Source organism: Leiobunum rupestre, chromosome 4 (genome assembly GCF_980474605.1).
Source record: "Leiobunum rupestre chromosome 4, qqLeiRupe1.1.hap1, whole genome shotgun sequence".
Classification (NCBI taxonomy): domain Eukaryota; kingdom Metazoa; phylum Arthropoda; class Arachnida; order Opiliones; family Sclerosomatidae; genus Leiobunum; species Leiobunum rupestre.
Window position 1 is genome coordinate 31338094 of NC_143387.1, and position 20705 is coordinate 31358798.

Here is a 20705-nt window from a genome sequence, read left to right on the forward strand (position 1 = left end):
AGTTTATAGATTTGTTAATGAATTGCTAGTGTCAATGTTTCTTCAAATCCTGTTTGACTGAAGAAATTTACCAAAATTTGGCATTTCAACACGGCAATCTGCCAGATATATGGATTTTGGAGCTGGAAATATTCATAATTCTTAAGAATTCATTCAAAATTTATATCGATTTTCTTAGTGTGGTTAGCTTAACAGAGCTGCCAGGCTTATTTATATCAATAATTATTCAAGGTTCTTGATTTGTTAATGAATTGCTAGTGTCAATGTTTCTTCAAATCCTGTTTGACTGAAGAAATTTACCAAATTTTGGCATTTCAACACGGCAATCTGCCAGATAAATGGATTTTGGTGCTGGAAATATTCATAATTCTTAAGAATTAATTAAAAATTTAAATTTATTTTCTTAGTGTGGTTAACAAAACTGAGCTGCCAGGCTTATTTATATTAATAATTATTCAAGTTTATAGATTTGTTAATGAATTGCTAGTGTCAATGTTTCTTCAAAACCCTGTTTGACTGAAGAAATTTACCAAAATTTGGCATTTCAACACGGCAATCTGCCAGTTAAATGGATTTTGGAGGTGGAAATATTCATAATTCTTAAGAATTCATTCAAAATTTATAACGATTTTCTCAGTGTGGTTAGCTTAACAGAGCTGCCAGGCTTATTTATATCAATAATTATTCAAGTTTATAGATTTGTTAATGAATTGTTTGTGTCAATGTTTCTTCAAATCCTGTTTGACTGATGAAATTTACCAAAATTTGGCATTTCAACACGGCAATCTGCCAGATAAATGGATTTTGGAGCTGGAAATATTCATAATTCTTAAGAATTCATTCAAAATTTATATCGATTTTCTTAGTGTGGTTAGCTTAACAGAGCTGCCAGGCTTATTTATATCAATAATTATTCAAGTTTATAGATTTGTTAATGAATTGCTAGTGTCAATGTTTCTTCAAAACCCTGTTTGACTGAAGAAATTTACCAAAATTTGGCATTTCAACACGGCAATCTGCCAGATAAATGGATTTTGGTGCTGGAAATATTTATAATTCTTAAGAATTCATTCAAAATTTATATCGATTTTCTTAGTGTGGTTAGCTTAACAGTGCTGCCAGGCTTGTTTATATCAATAATTATTCAAGGTTCTTGATTTGTTAATGAATTGCTAGTGTCAATGTTTCTTCAAATCCTGTTTGACTGAAGAAATTTACCAAAATTTGGCATTTCAACACGGCAATCTGCCAGTTAAATGGATTTTGGAGGTGGAAATATTCATAATTCTTAAGAATTCATTCAAAATTTATATCGATTTTCTTAGTGTGGTTAGCTTAACAGAGCTGCCAGGCTTATTTATATCAATAATTATTCAAGTTATTTGATTTGTTAATTAATTGCTAGTGTCAATGTTTCTTCAAATCCTGTTTGACTGAAGAAATTTACCAAAATTTGGCATTTCAACACGGCAATCTGCCAGTTAAATGGATTTTGGAGGTGGAAATATTCATAATTCTTAAGAATTAATTAAAAATTTAAATTTATTTTCTTAGTGTGGTTAACAAAACTGAGCTGCCAGGCTTATTTATATCAATAATTATTCAAGTTTATAGATTTGTTAATGAATTGCTAGTGTCAATGTTTCTTCAAAACCCTGTTTGACTGAAGAAATTTACCAAAATTTGGCATTTCAACACGGCAATCTGCCAGATAAATGGATTTTGGAGGTGGAAATATTCATAATTCTTAAGAATTAATTAAAAATTTAAATTTATTTTCTTAGTGTGGTTAACAAAACTGAGCTGCCAGGCTTATTTATATCAATAATTATTCAAGTTTATAGATTTGTTAATGAATTGCTAGTGTCAATGTTTCTTCAAAACCCTGTTTGACTGAAGAAATTTACCAAAATTTGGCATTTCAACACGGCAATCTGCCAGATAAATGGATTTTGGAGGTGGAAATATTCATAATTCTTAAGAATTCATTCAAAATTTATATCGATTTTCTTAGTGTGGTTAGCTTAACAGAGCTGCCAGGCTTATTTATATCAATAATTATTCAAGTTTCTTGATTTGTTAATGAATTGCTAGTGTCAATGTTTCTTCAAATCCTGTTTGACTGAAGAAATTTACAAAAATTTGGCATTTCAACACGGCAATCTGCCAGTTAAATGGATTTTGGAGGTGGAAATATTCATAATTCTTAAGAATTAATTAAAAATTTAAATTTATTTTCTTAGTGTGGTTAACAAAACTGAGCTGCCAGGCTTATTTATATCAATAATTATTCAAGTTTATAGATTTGTTAATGAATTGCTAGTGTCAATGTTTCTTCAAAACCCTGTTTGACTGAAGAAATTTACCAAAATTTGGCATTTCAACACGGCAATCTGCCAGATAAATGGATTTTGGAGCTGGAAATATTTATAATTCTTAAGAATTCATTCAAAATTTATATCGATTTTCTTAGTGTGGTTAGCTTAACAGAGCTGCCAGGCTTATTTATATCAATAATTATTCAAGGTTCTTGATTTGTTAATGAATTGCTAGTGTCAATGTTTCTTAAAATCCTGTTTGACTGAAGAAATTTACCAAAATTTGGCATTTCAACACGGCAATCTGCCAGATATATGGATTTTGGAGCTGGAAATATTCATAATTCTTAAGAATTCATTCAAAATTTATATCGATTTTCTCAGTGTGGTTAGCTTAACAGAGCTGCCAGGCTTATTTATATCAATAATTATTCAAGTTATTTGATTTGTTAATGAATTGCTAGTGTCAATGTTTCTTCAAATCCTGTTTGACTAAAGAAATTTACCAAAATTTGGCATTTCAACACGGCAATCTGCCAGTTAAATGGATTTTGGAGGTGGAAATATTCATAATTCTTAAGAATTCATTCAAAATTTATATCGATTTTCTTAGTGTGGTTAGCTTAACAGAGCTGCCAGGCTTATTTATATCAATAATTATTCAAGTTATTTGATTTGTTAATGAATTGCTAGTGTCAATGTTTCTTCAAATCCTGTTTGACTGAAGAAATTTACCAAAATTTGGCATTTCAACACGGCAATCTGCCAGATAAATGGATTTTGAAGCTGGAAATATTCATAATTCTTAAGAATTCATTCAAAATTTATATCGATTTTCTTAGTGTGGTTAGCTTAACAGAGCTGCCAGGCTTATTTATATCAATAATTATTCGAGTTTCTTGTTTTGTTAAACAATTGCTAGTGTCAATGTTTCTTCAAAAAACTGTTTGACTGAAGAAATTTACCAAAATTTGGCATTTCAACACGGCAATCTGCCAGATAAATGGATTTTGAAGCTGGAAATATTCATAATTCTTAAGCATTAATTCAAAATTTAAATTTATTGTCTTAGTCTGGTTAACAAAACTGAGCTGCCAGGCTTATTTATATCAATAATTATTCAAGTTTATAGATTTGTTAATGAATTGCTAGTGTCAATTTTTCTTCAAAACCCTGTTTGCCTGAAGAAATTTACCAAAATTTGGCATTTCAACACGGCAATCTGCCAGATAAATGGATTTTGGAGCTGGAAATATTCATAATTCTTAAGAATTCATTCAAAATATATATCGATTTTCTTAGTGTGGTTAACAAAACATAGCTGCCAGGCTTATTTATATCAATAATTTTTCAAGTTTCTTGATTTGTTAATGAATTGTTTGTGTCAATGTTTCTTCAAATCCTGTTTGACTGATGAAATTTACCAAAATTTGGCATTTCAACACGGCAATCTGCCAGATAAATGGATTTTGGAGCTGGAAATATTAATAATTCTTAAGAATTCATTCAAAATTTATATCGATTTTCTTAGTGTGGTTAGCTTAACAGAGCTGCCAGGCTTATTTATATCAATAATTATTCAAGTTTATAGATTTGTTAATGAATTGCTAGTGTCAATGTTTCTTCAAAACCCTGTTTGACTGAAGAAATTTACCAAAATTTGGCATTTCAACACGGCAATCTGCCAGATAAATGGATTTTGGTGCTGGAAATATTTATAATTCTTAAGAATTCATTCAAAATTTATATCGATTTTCTTAGTGTGGTTAGCTTAACAGAGCTGCCAGGCTTATTTATATCAATAATTATTCAAGGTTCTTGATTTGTTAATGAATTGCTAGTGTCAATGTTTCTTCAAATCCTGTTTGACTGAAGAAATTTACCAAAATTTGGCATTTCAACACGGCAATCTGCCAGATATATGGATTTTGGAGCTGGAAATATTCATAATTCTTAAGAATTCATTCAAAATTTATATCGATTTTCTTAGTGTGGTTAGCTTAACAGAGCTGCCAGGCTTATTTATATCAATAATTATTCAAGGTTCTTGATTTGTTAATGAATTGCTAGTGTCAATGTTTCTTCAAATCCTGTTTGACTGAAGAAATTTACCAAATTTTGGCATTTCAACACGGCAATCTGCCAGATAAATGGATTTTGGTGCTGGAAATATTCATAATTCTTAAGAATTAATGAAAAATTTAAATTTATTTTTTTAGTGTGGTTAACAAAACTGAGCTGCCAGGCTTATTTATATCAATAATTATTCAAGTTTATAGATTTGTTAATGAATTGCTAGTGTCAATGTTTCTTCAAAACCCTGTTTGACTGAAGAAATTTACCAAAATTTGGCATTTCAACACGGCAATCTGCCAGATAAATGGATTTTGGAGGTGGAAATATTCATAATTCTTAAGAATTAATTAAAAATTTAAATTTATTTTCTTAGTGTGGTTAACAAAACTGAGCTGCCAGGCTTATTTATATCAATAATTATTCAAGTTTATAGATTTGTTAATGAATTGCTAGTGTCAATGTTTCTTCAAAACCCTGTTTGACTGAAGAAATTTACCAAAATTTGGCATTTCAACACGGCTATCTGCCAGATAAATGGATTTTGGAGCTGGAAATATTTATAATTCTTAAGAATTCATTCAAAATTTATATCGATTTTCTTAGTGTGGTTAGCTTAACAGAGCTGCCAGGCTTATTTATATCAATAATTATTCAAGGTTCTTGATTTGTTAATGAATTGCTAGTGTCAATGTTTCTTCAAATCCTGTTTGACTGAAGAAATTTACCAAAATTTGGCATTTCAACACGGCAATCTGCCAGATATATGGATTTTGGAGCTGGAAATATTCATAATTCTTAAGAATTCATTCAAAATTTATATCGATTTTCTTAGTGTGGTTAGCTTAACAGAGCTGCCAGGCTTATTTATATCAATAATTATTCAAGGTTCTTGATTTGTTAATGAATTGCTAGTGTCAATGTTTCTTCAAATCCTGTTTGACTGAAGAAATTTACCAAATTTTGGCATTTCAACACGGCAATCTGCCAGATAAATGGATTTTGGTGCTGGAAATATTCATAATTCTTAAGAATTCATTCAAAATTTATATCGATTTTCTTAGTGTGGTTAGCTTAACAGAGCTGCCAGGCTTATTTATATCAATAATTATTCAAGTTTCTTGATTTGTTAATGAATTGCTAGTGTCAATGTTTCTTCAAATCCTGTTTGACTGAAGAAATTTACAAAAATTTGGCATTTCAACACGGCAATCTGCCAGTTAAATGGATTTTGGAGGTGGAAATATTCATAATTCTTAAGAATTCATTCAAAATTTATATCGATTTTCTCAGTGTGGTTAGCTTAACAGAGCTGCCAGGCTTATTTATATCAATAATTATTCAAGTTATTTGATTTGTTAATGAATTGCTAGTGTCAATGTTTCTTCAAATCCTGTTTGACTGAAGAAATTTACCAAAATTTGGCATTTCAACACGGCAATCTGCCAGATAAATGGATTTTGAAGCTGGAAATATTCATAATTCTTAAGCATTAATTCAAAATTTAAATTTATTGTCTTAGTCTGGTTAACAAAACTGAGCTGCCAGGCTTATTTATATCAATAATTATTCAAGTTTATAGATTTGTTAATGAATTGCTAGTGTCAATTTTTCTTCAAAACCCTGTTTGCCTGAAGAAATTTACCAAAATTTGGCATTTCAACACGGCAATCTGCCAGATAAATGGATTTTGGAGCTGGAAATATTCATAATTCTTAAGAATTCATTCAAAATATATATCGATTTTCTTAGTGTGGTTAACAAAACATAGCTGCCAGGCTTATTTATATCAATAATTTTTCAAGTTTCTTGATTTGTTAATGAATTGTTTGTGTCAATGTTTCTTCAAATCCTGTTTGACTGATGAAATTTACCAAAATTTGGCATTTCAACACGGCAATCTGCCAGATAAATGGATTTTGGAGCTGGAAATATTCATAATTCTTAAGAATTCATTCAAAATTTATATCGATTTTCTTAGTGTGGTTAGCTTAACAGAGCTGCCAGGCTTATTTATATCAATAATTATTCAAGTTTATAGATTTGTTAATGAATTGCTAGTGTCAATGTTTCTTCAAATCCTGTTTGACTGAAGAAATTTACCAAAATTTGGCATTTCAACACGGCAATCTGCCAGATATATGGATTTTGGAGCTGGAAATATTCATAATTCTTAAGAATTCATTCAAAATTTATATCGATTTTCTTAGTGTGGTTAGCTTAACAGAGCTGCCAGGCTTATTTATATCAATAATTATTCAAGGTTCTTGATTTGTTAATGAATTGCTAGTGTCAATGTTTCTTCAAATCCTGTTTGACTGAAGAAATTTACCAAATTTTGGCATTTCAACACGGCAATCTGCCAGATAAATGGATTTTGGTGCTGGAAATATTCATAATTCTTAAGAATTAATTAAAAATTTAAATTTATTTTCTTAGTGTGGTTAACAAAACTGAGCTGCCAGGCTTATTTATATTAATAATTATTCAAGTTTATAGATTTGTTAATGAATTGCTAGTGTCAATGTTTCTTCAAAACCCTGTTTGACTGAAGAAATTTACCAAAATTTGGCATTTCAACACGGCAATCTGCCAGTTAAATGGATTTTGGAGGTGGAAATATTCATAATTCTTAAGAATTCATTCAAAATTTATAACGATTTTCTCAGTGTGGTTAGCTTAACAGAGCTGCCAGGCTTATTTATATCAATAATTATTCAAGTTTATAGATTTGTTAATGAATTGTTTGTGTCAATGTTTCTTCAAATCCTGTTTGACTGATGAAATTTACCAAAATTTGGCATTTCAACACGGCAATCTGCCAGATAAATGGATTTTGGAGCTGGAAATATTCATAATTCTTAAGAATTCATTCAAAATTTATATCGATTTTCTTAGTGTGGTTAGCTTAACAGAGCTGCCAGGCTTATTTATATCAATAATTATTCAAGTTTATAGATTTGTTAATGAATTGCTAGTGTCAATGTTTCTTCAAAACCCTGTTTGACTGAAGAAATTTACCAAAATTTGGCATTTCAACACGGCAATCTGCCAGATAAATGGATTTTGGTGCTGGAAATATTTATAATTCTTAAGAATTCATTCAAAATTTATATCGATTTTCTTAGTGTGGTTAGCTTAACAGTGCTGCCAGGCTTGTTTATATCAATAATTATTCAAGGTTCTTGATTTGTTAATGAATTGCTAGTGTCAATGTTTCTTCAAATCCTGTTTGACTGAAGAAATTTACCAAAATTTGGCATTTCAACACGGCAATCTGCCAGTTAAATGGATTTTGGAGGTGGAAATATTCATAATTCTTAAGAATTCATTCAAAATTTATATCGATTTTCTTAGTGTGGTTAGCTTAACAGAGCTGCCAGGCTTATTTATATCAATAATTATTCAAGTTATTTGATTTGTTAATTAATTGCTAGTGTCAATGTTTCTTCAAATCCTGTTTGACTGAAGAAATTTACCAAAATTTGGCATTTCAACACGGCAATCTGCCAGTTAAATGGATTTTGGAGGTGGAAATATTCATAATTCTTAAGAATTCATTCAAAATTTATATCGATTTTCTTAGTGTGGTTAGCTTAACAGAGCTGCCAGGCTTATTTATATCAATAATTATTCAAGTTATTTGATTTGTTAATGAATTGCTAGTGTCAATGTTTCTTCAAATCCTGTTTGACTGAAGAAATTTACCAAAATTTGGCATTTCAACACGGCAATCTGCCAGATAAATGGATTTTGGAGCTGGAAATATTCATAATTCTTAAGAATTCATTCAAAATTTATATCGATTTTCTTAGTGTGGTTAGCTTAACAGAGCTGCCAGGCTTATTTATTTCAATAATTATTCGAGTTTCTTGTTTTGTTAAACAATTGCTAGTGTCAATGTTTCTTCAAAACCCTGTTTGACTGAAGAAATTTACCAAAATTTGGCATTTCAACACGGCAATCTGCCAGTTAAATGGATTTTGGAGGTGGAAATATTCATAATTCTTAAGAATTCATTCAAAATTTATAACGATTTTCTCAGTGTGGTTAGCTTAACAGAGCTGCCAGGCTTATTTATATCAATAATTATTCAAGTTTATAGATTTGTTAATGAATTGTTTGTGTCAATGTTTCTTCAAATCCTGTTTGACTGATGAAATTTACCAAAATTTGGCATTTCAACACGGCAATCTGCCAGATAAATGGATTTTGGAGCTGGAAATATTCATAATTCTTAAGAATTCATTCAAAATTTATATCGATTTTCTTAGTGTGGTTAGCTTAACAGAGCTGCCAGGCTTATTTATATCAATAATTATTCAAGTTTATAGATTTGTTAATGAATTGCTAGTGTCAATGTTTCTTCAAAACCCTGTTTGACTGAAGAAATTTACCAAAATTTGGCATTTCAACACGGCAATCTGCCAGATAAATGGATTTTGGTGCTGGAAATATTTATAATTCTTAAGAATTCATTCAAAATTTATATCGATTTTCTTAGTGTGGTTAGCTTAACAGTGCTGCCAGGCTTGTTTATATCAATAATTATTCAAGGTTCTTGATTTGTTAATGAATTGCTAGTGTCAATGTTTCTTCAAATCCTGTTTGACTGAAGAAATTTACCAAAATTTGGCATTTCAACACGGCAATCTGCCAGTTAAATGGATTTTGGAGGTGGAAATATTCATAATTCTTAAGAATTCATTCAAAATTTATATCGATTTTCTTAGTGTGGTTAGCTTAACAGAGCTGCCAGGCTTATTTATATCAATAATTATTCAAGTTATTTGATTTGTTAATTAATTGCTAGTGTCAATGTTTCTTCAAATCCTGTTTGACTGAAGAAATTTACCAAAATTTGGCATTTCAACACGGCAATCTGCCAGTTAAATGGATTTTGGAGGTGGAAATATTCATAATTCTTAAGAATTCATTCAAAATTTATATCGATTTTCTTAGTGTGGTTAGCTTAACAGAGCTGCCAGGCTTATTTATATCAATAATTATTCAAGTTATTTGATTTGTTAATGAATTGCTAGTGTCAATGTTTCTTCAAATCCTGTTTGACTGAAGAAATTTACCAAAATTTGGCATTTCAACACGGCAATCTGCCAGATAAATGGATTTTGGAGCTGGAAATATTCATAATTCTTAAGAATTCATTCAAAATTTATATCGATTTTCTTAGTGTGGTTAGCTTAACAGAGCTGCCAGGCTTATTTATTTCAATAATTATTCGAGTTTCTTGTTTTGTTAAACAATTGCTAGTGTCAATGTTTCTTCAAAACCCTGTTTGACTGAAGAAATTTACCAAAATTTGGCATTTCAACACGGCAATCTGCCAGTTAAATGGATTTTGGAGGTGGAAATATTCATAATTCTTAAGAATTCATTCAAAATTTATAACGATTTTCTCAGTGTGGTTAGCTTAACAGAGCTGCCAGGCTTATTTATATCAATAATTATTCAAGTTATTTGATTTGTTAATGAATTGCTAGTGTCAATGTTTCTTCAAATCCTGTTTGACTGAAGATATTTACCAAAATTTGGCATTTCAACACGGCAATCTGCCAGTTAAATGGATTTTGGAGGTGGAAATATTCATAATTCTTAAGAATTCATTCAAAATTTATATCGATTTTCTTAGTGTGGTTAGCTTAACAGAGCTGCCAGGCTTATTTATATCAATAATTATTCAAGTTATTTGATTTGTTAATGAATTGCTAGTGTCAATGTTTCTTCAAATCCTGTTTGACTGAAGAAATTTACCAAAATTTGGCATTTCAACACGGCAATCTGCCAGATAAATGGATTTTGGAGCTGGAAATATTCATAATTCTTAAGAATTCATTCAAAATTTATATCGATTTTCTTAGTGTGGTTAGCTTAACAGAGCTGCCAGGCTTATTTATATCAATAATTATTCGAGTTTCTTGTTTTGTTAAACAATTGCTAGTGTCAATGTTTCTTCAAAACCCTGTTTGACTGAAGAAATTTACCAAAATTTGGCATTTCAACACGGCAATCTGCCAGTTAAATGGATTTTGGAGGTGGAAATATTCATAATTCTTAAGAATTCATTCAAAATTTATAACGATTTTCTCAGTGTGGTTAGCTTAACAGAGCTGCCAGGCTTATTTATATCAATAATTATTCAAGTTATTTGATTTGTTAATGAATTGCTAGTGTCAATGTTTCTTCAAATCCTGTTTGACTGAAGAAATTTACCAAAATTTGGCATTTCAACACGGCAATCTGCCAGTTAAATGGATTTTGGAGGTGGAAATATTCATAATTCTTAAGAATTCATTCAAAATTTATATCGATTTTCTTAGTGTGGTTAGCTTAACAGAGCTGCCAGGCTTATTTATATCAATAATTATTCAAGTTATTTGATTTGTTAATGAATTGCTAGTGTCAATGTTTCTTCAAATCCTGTTTGACTGAAGAAATTTACCAAAATTTGGCATTTCAACACGGCAATCTGCCAGATAAATGGATTTTGGAGCTGGAAATATTCATAATTCTTAAGAATTCATTCAAAATTTATATCGATTTTCTTAGTGTGGTTAGCTTAACAGAGCTGCCAGGCTTATTTATATCAATAATTATTCGAGTTTCTTGTTTTGTTAAACAATTGCTAGTGTCAATGTTTCTTCAAAACCCTGTTTGACTGAAGAAATTTACCAAAATTTGGCATTTCAACACGGCAATCTGCCAGATAAATGGATTTTGAAGCTGGAAATATTCATAATTCTTAAGCATTAATTCAAAATATAAATTTATTGTCTTAGTCTGGTTAACAAAACTGAGCTGCCAGGCTTATTTATATCAATAATTATTCAAGTTTATAGATTTGTTAATGAATTGCTAGTGTCAATTTTTCTTCAAAACCCTGTTTGCCTGAAGAAATTTACCAAAATTTGGCATTTCAACACGGCAATCTGCCAGATAAATGGATTTTGAAGCTGGAAATATTCATAATTCTTAAGCATTAATTCAAAATTTATATCGATTTTCTTAGTGTGGTTAGCTTAACAGAGCTGCCAGGCTTATTTATATCAATAATTATTCAAGTTATTTGATTTGTTAATGAATTGCTAGTGTCAATGTTTCTTCAAATCCTGTTTGACTGAAGAAATTTACCAAAATTTGGCATTTCAACACGGCAATCTGCCAGTTAAATGGATTTTGGAGGTGGAAATATTCATAATTCTTAAGAATTCATTCAAAATTTATATCGATTTTCTTAGTGTGGTTAGCTTAACAGAGCTGCCAGGCTTATTTATATCAATAATTATTCAAGTTATTTGATTTGTTAATGAATTGCTAGTGTCAATGTTTCTACAAATCCTGTTTGACTGAAGAAATTTACCAAAATTTGGCATTTCAACACGGCAATCTGCCAGATAAATGGATTTTGGAGCTGGAAATATTCATAATTCTTAAGAATTCATTCAAAATTTATATCGATTTTCTTAGTGTGGTTAGCTTAACAGAGCTGCCAGGCTTATTTATATCAATAATTATTCGAGTTTCTTGTTTTGTTAAACAATTGCTAGTGTCAATGTTTCTTCAAAACCCTGTTTGACTGAAGAAATTTACCAAAATTTGGCATTTCAACACGGCAATCTGCCAGTTAAATGGATTTTGGAGGTGGAAATATTCATAATTCTTAAGAATTCATTCAAAATTTATAACGATTTTCTCAGTGTGGTTAGCTTAACAGAGCTGCCAGGCTTATTTATATCAATAATTATTCAAGTTATTTGATTTGTTAATGAATTGCTAGTGTCAATGTTTCTTCAAATCCTGTTTGACTGAAGAAATTTACCAAAATTTGGCATTTCAACACGGCAATCTGCCAGTTAAATGGATTTTGGAGGTGGAAATATTCATAATTCTTAAGAATTCATTCAAAATTTATATCGATTTTCTTAGTGTGGTTAGCTTAACAGAGCTGCCAGGCTTATTTATATCAATAATTATTCAAGTTATTTGATTTGTTAATGAATTGCTAGTGTCAATGTTTCTTCAAATCCTGTTTGACTGAAGAAATTTACCAAAATTTGGCATTTCAACACGGCAATCTGCCAGATAAATGGATTTTGGAGCTGCAAATATTCATAATTCTTAAGAATTCATTCAAAATTTATATCGATTTTCTTAGTGTGGTTAGCTTAACAGAGCTGCCAGGCTTATTTATATCAATAATTATTCGAGTTTCTTGTTTTGTTAAACAATTGCTAGTGTCAATGTTTCTTCAAAACCCTGTTTGACTGAAGAAATTTACCAAAATTTGGCATTTCAACACGGCAATCTGCCAGTTAAATGGATTTTGGAGGTGGAAATATTCATAATTCTTAAGAATTCATTCAAAATTTATAACGATTTTCTCAGTGTGGTTAGCTTAACAGAGCTGCCAGGCTTATTTATATCAATAATTATTCAAGTTATTTGATTTGTTAATGAATTGCTAGTGTCAATGTTTCTTCAAATCCTGTTTGACTGAAGAAATTTACCAAAATTTGGCATTTCAACACGGCAATCTGCCAGTTAAATGGATTTTGGAGGTGGAAATATTCATAATTCTTAAGAATTCATTCAAAATTTATATCGATTTTCTTAGTGTGGTTAGCTTAACAGAGCTGCCAGGCTTATTTATATCAATAATTATTCAAGTTATTTGATTTGTTAATGAATTGCTAGTGTCAATGTTTCTTCAAATCCTGTTTGACTGAAGAAATTTACCAAAATTTGGCATTTCAACACGGCAATCTGCCAGATAAATGGATTTTGGAGCTGGAAATATTCATAATTCTTAAGAATTCATTCAAAATTTATATCGATTTTCTTAGTGTGGTTAGCTTAACAGAGCTGCCAGGCTTATTTATATCAATAATTATTCGAGTTTCTTGTTTTGTTAAACAATTGCTAGTGTCAATGTTTCTTCAAAACCCTGTTTGACTGAAGAAATTTACCAAAATTTGGCATTTCAACACGGCAATCTGCCAGATAAATGGATTTTGAAGCTGGAAATATTCATAATTCTTAAGCATTAATTCAAAATATAAATTTATTGTCTTAGTCTGGTTAACAAAACTGAGCTGCCAGCCTTATTTATATCAATAATTATTCAAGTTTATAGATTTGTTAATGAATTGCTAGTGTCAATTTTTCTTCAAAACCCTGTTTGCCTGAAGAAATTTACCAAAATTTGGCATTTCAACACGGCAATCTGCCAGATAAATGGATTTTGGAGCTGGAAATATTCATAATTCTTAAGAATTCATTCAAAATATATATCGATTTTCTTAGTGTGGTTAACAAAACATAGCTGCCAGGCTTATTTATATCAATAATTTTTCAAGTTTCTTGATTTGTTAATGAATTGTTTGTGTCAATGTTTCTTCAAATCCTGTTTGACTGATGAAATTTACCAAAATTTGGCATTTCAACACGGCAATCTGCCAGATAAATGGATTTTGGAGCTGGAAATATTCATAATTCTTAAGAATTCATTCAAAATTTATATCGATTTTCTTAGTGTGGTTAGCTTAACAGAGCTGCCAGGCTTATTTATATCAATAATTATTCAAGTTTATAGATTTGTTAATGAATTGCTAGTGTCAATGTTTCTTCAAAACCCTGTTTGACTGAAGAAATTTACCAAAATTTGGCATTTCAACACGGCAATCTGCCAGATAAATGGATTTTGGTGCTGGAAATATTTATAATTCTTAAGAATTCATTCAAAATTTATATCGATTTTCTTAGTGTGGTTAGCTTAACAGAGCTGCCAGGCTTATTTATATCAATAATTATTCAAGGTTCTTGATTTGTTAATGAATTGCTAGTGTCAATGTTTCTTCAAAACCCAGTTTGACTGAAGAAATTTACCAAAATTTGGCATTTCAACACGGCAATCTGCCAGATAAATGGATTTTGGTGCTGGAAATATTTATAATTCTTAAGAATTCATTCAAAATTTATATCGATTTTCTTAGTGTGGTTAGCTTAACAGAGCTGCCAGGCTTGTTTATATCAATAATTATTCAAGGTTCTTGATTTGTTAATGAATTGCTAGTGTCAATGTTTCTTCAAATCCTGTTTGACTGAAGAAATTTACCAAAATTTGGCATTTCAACACGGCAATCTGCCAGTTAAATGGATTTTGGAGGTGGAAATATTCATAATTCTTAAGAATTCATTCAAAATTTATATCGATTTTCTTAGTGTGGTTAGCTTAACAGAGCTGCCAGGCTTATTTATATCAATAATTATTCGAGTTTCTTGTTTTGTTAAACAATTGCTAGTGTCAATGTTTCTTCAAAACCCTGTTTGACTGAAGAAATTTACCAAAATTTGGCATTTCAACACGGCAATCTGCCAGTTAAATGGATTTTGGAGGTGGAAATATTCATAATTCTTAAGAATTCATTCAAAATTTATAACGATTTTCTCAGTGTGGTTAGCTTAACAGAGCTGCCAGGCTTATTTATATCAATAATTATTCAAGTTATTTGATTTGTTAATGAATTGCTAGTGTCAATGTTTCTTCAAATCCTGTTTGACTGAAGAAATTTATAAAAATTTGGCATTTCAACACGGCAATCTGCCAGTTAAATGGATTTTGGAGGTGGAAATATTCATAATTCTTAAGAATTCATTCAAAATTTATATCGATTTTCTTAGTGTGGTTAGCTTAACAGAGCTGCCAGGCTTATTTATATCAATAATTATTCAAGTTATTTGATTTGTTAATGAATTGCTAGTGTCAATGTTTCTTCAAATCCTGTTTGACTGAAGAAATTTACCAAAATTTGGCATTTCAACACGGCAATCTGCCAGATAAATGGATTTTGGAGCTGGAAATATTCATAATTCTTAAGAATTCATTCAAAATTTATATCGATTTTCTTATTGTGGTTAGCTTAACAGAGCTGCCAGGCTTATTTATATCATTAATTATTCGAGTTTCTTGTTTTGTTAAACAATTGCTAGTGTCAATGTTTCTTCAAAACCCTGTTTGACTGAAGAAATTTACCAAAATTTGGCATTTCAACACGGCAATCTGCCAGATAAATGGATTTTGAAGCTGGAAATATTCATAATTCTTAAGCATTAATTCAAAATATAAATTTATTGTCTTAGTCTGGTTAACAAAACTGAGCTGCCAGGCTTATTTATATCAATAATTATTCAAGTTTATAGATTTGTTAATGAATTGCTAGTGTCAATTTTTCTTCAAAACCCTGTTTGCCTGAAGAAATTTACCAAAATTTGGCATTTCAACACGGCAATCTGCCAGATAAATGGATTTTGAAGCTGGAAATATTCATAATTCTTAAGCATTAATTCAAAATTTATATCGATTTTCTTAGTGTGGTTAGCTTAACAGAGCTGCCAGGCTTATTTATATCAATAATTATTCAAGTTATTTGATTTGTTAATGAATTGCTAGTGTCAATGTTTCTTCAAATCCTGTTTGACTGAAGAAATTTACCAAAATTTGGCATTTCAACACGGCAATCTGCCAGTTAAATGGATTTTGGAGGTGGAAATATTCATGATTCTTAAGAATTCATTCAAAATTTATATCGATTTTCTTAGTGTGGTTAGCTTAACAGAGCTGCCAGGCTTATTTATATCAATAATTATTCAAGTTATTTGATTTGTTAATGAATTGCTAGTGTCAATGTTTCTTCAAATCCTGTTTGACTGAAGAAATTTACCAAAATTTGGCATTTCAACACGGCAATCTGCCAGATAAATGGATTTTGGAGCTGGAAATATTCATAATTCTTAAGAATTCATTCAAAATTTATATCGATTTTCTTAGTGTGGTTAGCTTAACAGAGCTGCCAGGCTTATTTATATCAATAATTATTCAAGTTATTTGATTTGTTAATGAATTGCTAGTGTCAATGTTTCTTCAAATCCTGTTTGACTGAAGAAATTTACCAAAATTTGGCATTTCAACACGGCAATCTGCCAGTTAAATGGATTTTGGAGGTGGAAATATTCATAATTCTTAAGAATTCATTCAAAATTTATATCGATTTTCTTAGTGTGGTTAGCTTAACAGAGCTGCCAGGCTTATTTATATCAATAATTATTCAAGTTATTTGATTTGTTAATGAATTGCTAGTGTCAATGTTTCTTCAAATCCTGTTTGACTGAAGAAATTTACCAAAATTTGGCATTTCAACACGGCAATCTGCCAGATAAATGGATTTTGGAGCTGGAAATATTCATAATTCTTAAGAATTCATTCAAAATTTATATCGATTTTCTTAGTGTGGTTAGCTTAACAGAGCTGCCAGGCTTATTTATATCAATAATTATTCGAGTTTCTTGTTTTGTTAAACAATTGCTAGTGTCAATGTTTCTTCAAAACCCTGTTTGACTGAAGAAATTTACCAAAATTTGGCATTTCAACACGGCAATCTGCCAGATAAATGGATTTTGAAGCTGGAAATATTCATAATTCTTAAGCATTAATTCACAATATAAATTTATTGTCTTAGTCTGGTTAACAAAACTGAGCTGCCAGGCTTATTTATATCAATAATTATTCAAGTTTATAGATTTGTTAATGAATTGCTAGTGTCAATTTTTCTTCAAAACCCTGTTTGCCTGAAGAAATTTACCAAAATTTGGCATTTCAACACGGCAATCTGCCAGATAAATGGATTTTGGAGCTGGAAATATTCATAATTCTTAAGAATTCATTCAAAATATATATCGATTTTCTTAGTGTGGTTAACAAAACATAGCTGCCAGGCTTATTTATATCAATAATTTTTCAAGTTTCTTGATTTGTTAATGAATTGTTTGTGTCAATGTTTCTTCAAATCCTGTTTGACTGATGAAATTTACCAAAATTTGGCATTTCAACACGGCAATCTGCCAGATAAATGGATTTTGGAGCTGGAAATATTCATAATTCTTAAGAATTCATTCAAAATTTATATCGATTTTCTTAGTGTGGTTAGCTTAACAGAGCTGCCAGGCTTATTTATATCAATAATTATTCAAGTTTATAGATTTGTTAATGAATTGCTAGTGTCAATGTTTCTTCAAGACCCTGTTTGACTGAAGAAATTTACCAAAATTTGGCATTTCAACACGGCAATCTGCCAGATAAATGGATTTTGGTGCTGGAAATATTTATAATTCTTAAGAATTCATTCAAAATTTATATCGATTTTCTTAGTGTGGTTAGCTTAACAGAGCTGCCAGGCTTATTTATATCAATAATTATTCAAGGTTCTTGATTTGTTAATGAATTGCTAGTGTCAATGTTTCTTCAAAACCCTGTTTGACTGAAGAAATTTACCAAAATTAGGCATTTCAACACGGCAATCTGCCAGATAAATGGATTTTGGTGCTGGAAATATTTATAATTCTTAAGAATTCATTCAAAATTTATATCGATTTTCTTAGTGTGGTTAGCTTAACAGAGCTGCCAGGCTTGTTTATATCAATAATTATTCAAGAATCTTGATTTGTTAATGAATTGCTAGTGTCAATGTTTCTTCAAATCCTGTTTGACTGAAGAAATTTACCAAAATTTGGCATTTCAACACGGCAATCTGCCAGATAAATGGATTTTGAAGCTGGAAATATTCATAATTCTTAAGCATTAATTCAAAATTTATATCGATTTTCTTAGTGTGGTTAGCTTAACAGAGCTGCCAGGCTTATTTATATCAATAATTATTCAAGTTATTTGATTTGTTAATGAATTGCTAGTGTCAATGTTTCTTCAAATCCTGTTTGACTGAAGAAATTTACCAAAATTTGGCATTTCAACACGGCAATCTGCCAGTTAAATGGATTTTGGAGGTGGAAATATTCATAATTCTTAAGAATTCATTCAAAATTTATATCGATTTTCTTATAGTGGTTAGCTTAACAGAGCTGCCAGGCTTATTTATATCAATAATTATTCAAGTTATTTGATTTGTTAATGAATTGCTAGTGTCAATGTTTCTTCAAATCCTGTTTGACTGAAGAAATTTACCAAAATTTGGCATTTCAACACGGCAATCTGCCAGATAAATGGATTTTGGAGCTGGAAATATTCATAATTCTTAAGAATTCATTCAAAATTTATATCGATTTTCTTAGTGTGGTTAGCTTAACAGAGCTGCCAGGCTTATTTATATCAATAATTATTCGAGTTTCTTGTTTTGTTAAACAATTGCTAGTGTCAATGTTTCTTCAAAACCCTGTTTGACTGAAGAAATTTACCAAAATTTGGCATTTCAACACGGCAATCTGCCAGTTAAATGGATTTTGGAGGTGGAAATATTCATAATTCTTAAGAATTCATTCAAAATTTATAACGATTTTCTCAGTGTGGTTAGCTTAACAGAGCTGCCAGGCTTATTTATATCAATAATTATTCAAGTTATTTGATTTGTTAATGAATTGCTAGTGTCAATGTTTCTTCAAATCCTGTTTGACTGAAGAAATTTACCAAAATTTGGCATTTCAACACGGCAATCTGCCAGTTAAATGGATTTTGGAGGTGGAAATATTCATAATTCTTAAGAATTCATTCAAAATTTATATCGATTTTCTTAGTGTGGTTAGCTTAACAGAGCTGCCAGGCTTATTTATATCAATAATTATTCAAGTTATTTGATTTGTTAATGAATTGCTAGTGTCAATGTTTCTTCAAATCCTGTTTGACTGAAGAAATTTACCAAAATTTGGCATTTCAACACGGCAATCTGCCAGTTAAATGGATTTTGGAGGTGGAAATATTCATAATTCTTAAGAATTCATTCAAAATTTATATCGATTTTCTTATAGTGGTTAGCTTAACAGAGCTGCCAGGCTTATTTATATCAATAATTATTCAAGTTATTTGATTTGTTAATGAATTGCTAGTGTCAATGTTTCTTCAAATCCTGTTTGACTGAAGAAATTTACCAAAATTTGGCATTTCAACACGGCAATCTGCCAGATAAATGGATTTTGGAGCTGGAAATATTCATAATTCTTAAGAATTCATTCAAAATTTATATCGATTTTCTTAGTGTGGTTAGCTTAACAGAGCTGCCAGGCTTATTTATATCAATAATTATTCGAGTTTCTTGTTTTGTTAAACAATTGCTAGTGTCAATGTTTCTTCAAAACCCTGTTTGACTGAAGAAATTTACCAAAATTTGGCATTTCAACACGGCAATCTGCCAGTTAAATGGATTTTGGAGGTGGAAATATTCATAATTCTTAAGAATTCATTCAAAATTTATAACGATTTTCTCAGTGTGGTTAGCTTAACAGAGCTGCCAGGCTTATTTATATCAATAATTATTCAAGTTATTTGATTTGTTAATGAATTGCTAGTGTCAATGTTTCTTCAAATCCTGTTTGACTGAAGAAATTTACCAAAATTTGGCATTTCAACACGGCAATCTGCCAGTTAAATGGATTTTGGAGGTGGAAATATTCATAATTCTTAAGAATTCATTCAAAATTTATATCGATTTTCTTAGTGTGGTTAGCTTAACAGAGCTGCCAGGCTTATTGATATCAATAATTATTCAAGTTATTTGATTTGTTAATGAATTGCTAGTGTCAATTTTTCTTCAAAACCCTGTTTGCCTGAAGAAATTTACCAAAATTTGGCATTTCAACACGGCAATCTGCCAGATAAATGGATTTTGAAGCTGGAAATATTCATAATTCTTAAGCATTAATTCAAAATTTATATCGATTTTCTTAGTGTGGTTAGCTTAACAGAGCTGCCAGGCTTATTTATATCAATAATTATACAAGTTATTTGATTTGTTAATGAATTGCTAGTGTCAATGTTTCTTCAAATCCTGTTTGACTGAAGAAATTTACCAAAATTTGGCATTTCAACACGGCAATCTGCCAGTTAAATGGATTTTGGAGGTGGAAATATTCATAATTCTTAAGAATTCATTCAAAATTTATATCGATTTTCTTAGTGTGGTTAGCTTAACAGAGCTGCCAGGCTTATTTATATCAATAATTATTCAAGTTATTTGATTTGTTAATGAATTGCTAGTGTCAATGTTTCTTCAAATCCTGTTTGACTGAAGAAATTTACCAAAATTTGGCATTTCAACACGGCAATCTGCCAGATAAATGGATTTTGGAGCTGGAAATATTCATAATTCTTAAGAATTCATTCAAAATTTATATCGATTTTCTTAGTGTGGTTAGCTTAACAGAGCTGCCAGGCTTATTTATATCAATAATTATTCGAGTTTCTTGTTTTGTTAAACAATTGCTAGTGTCAATGTTTCTTCAAAACCCTGTTTGACT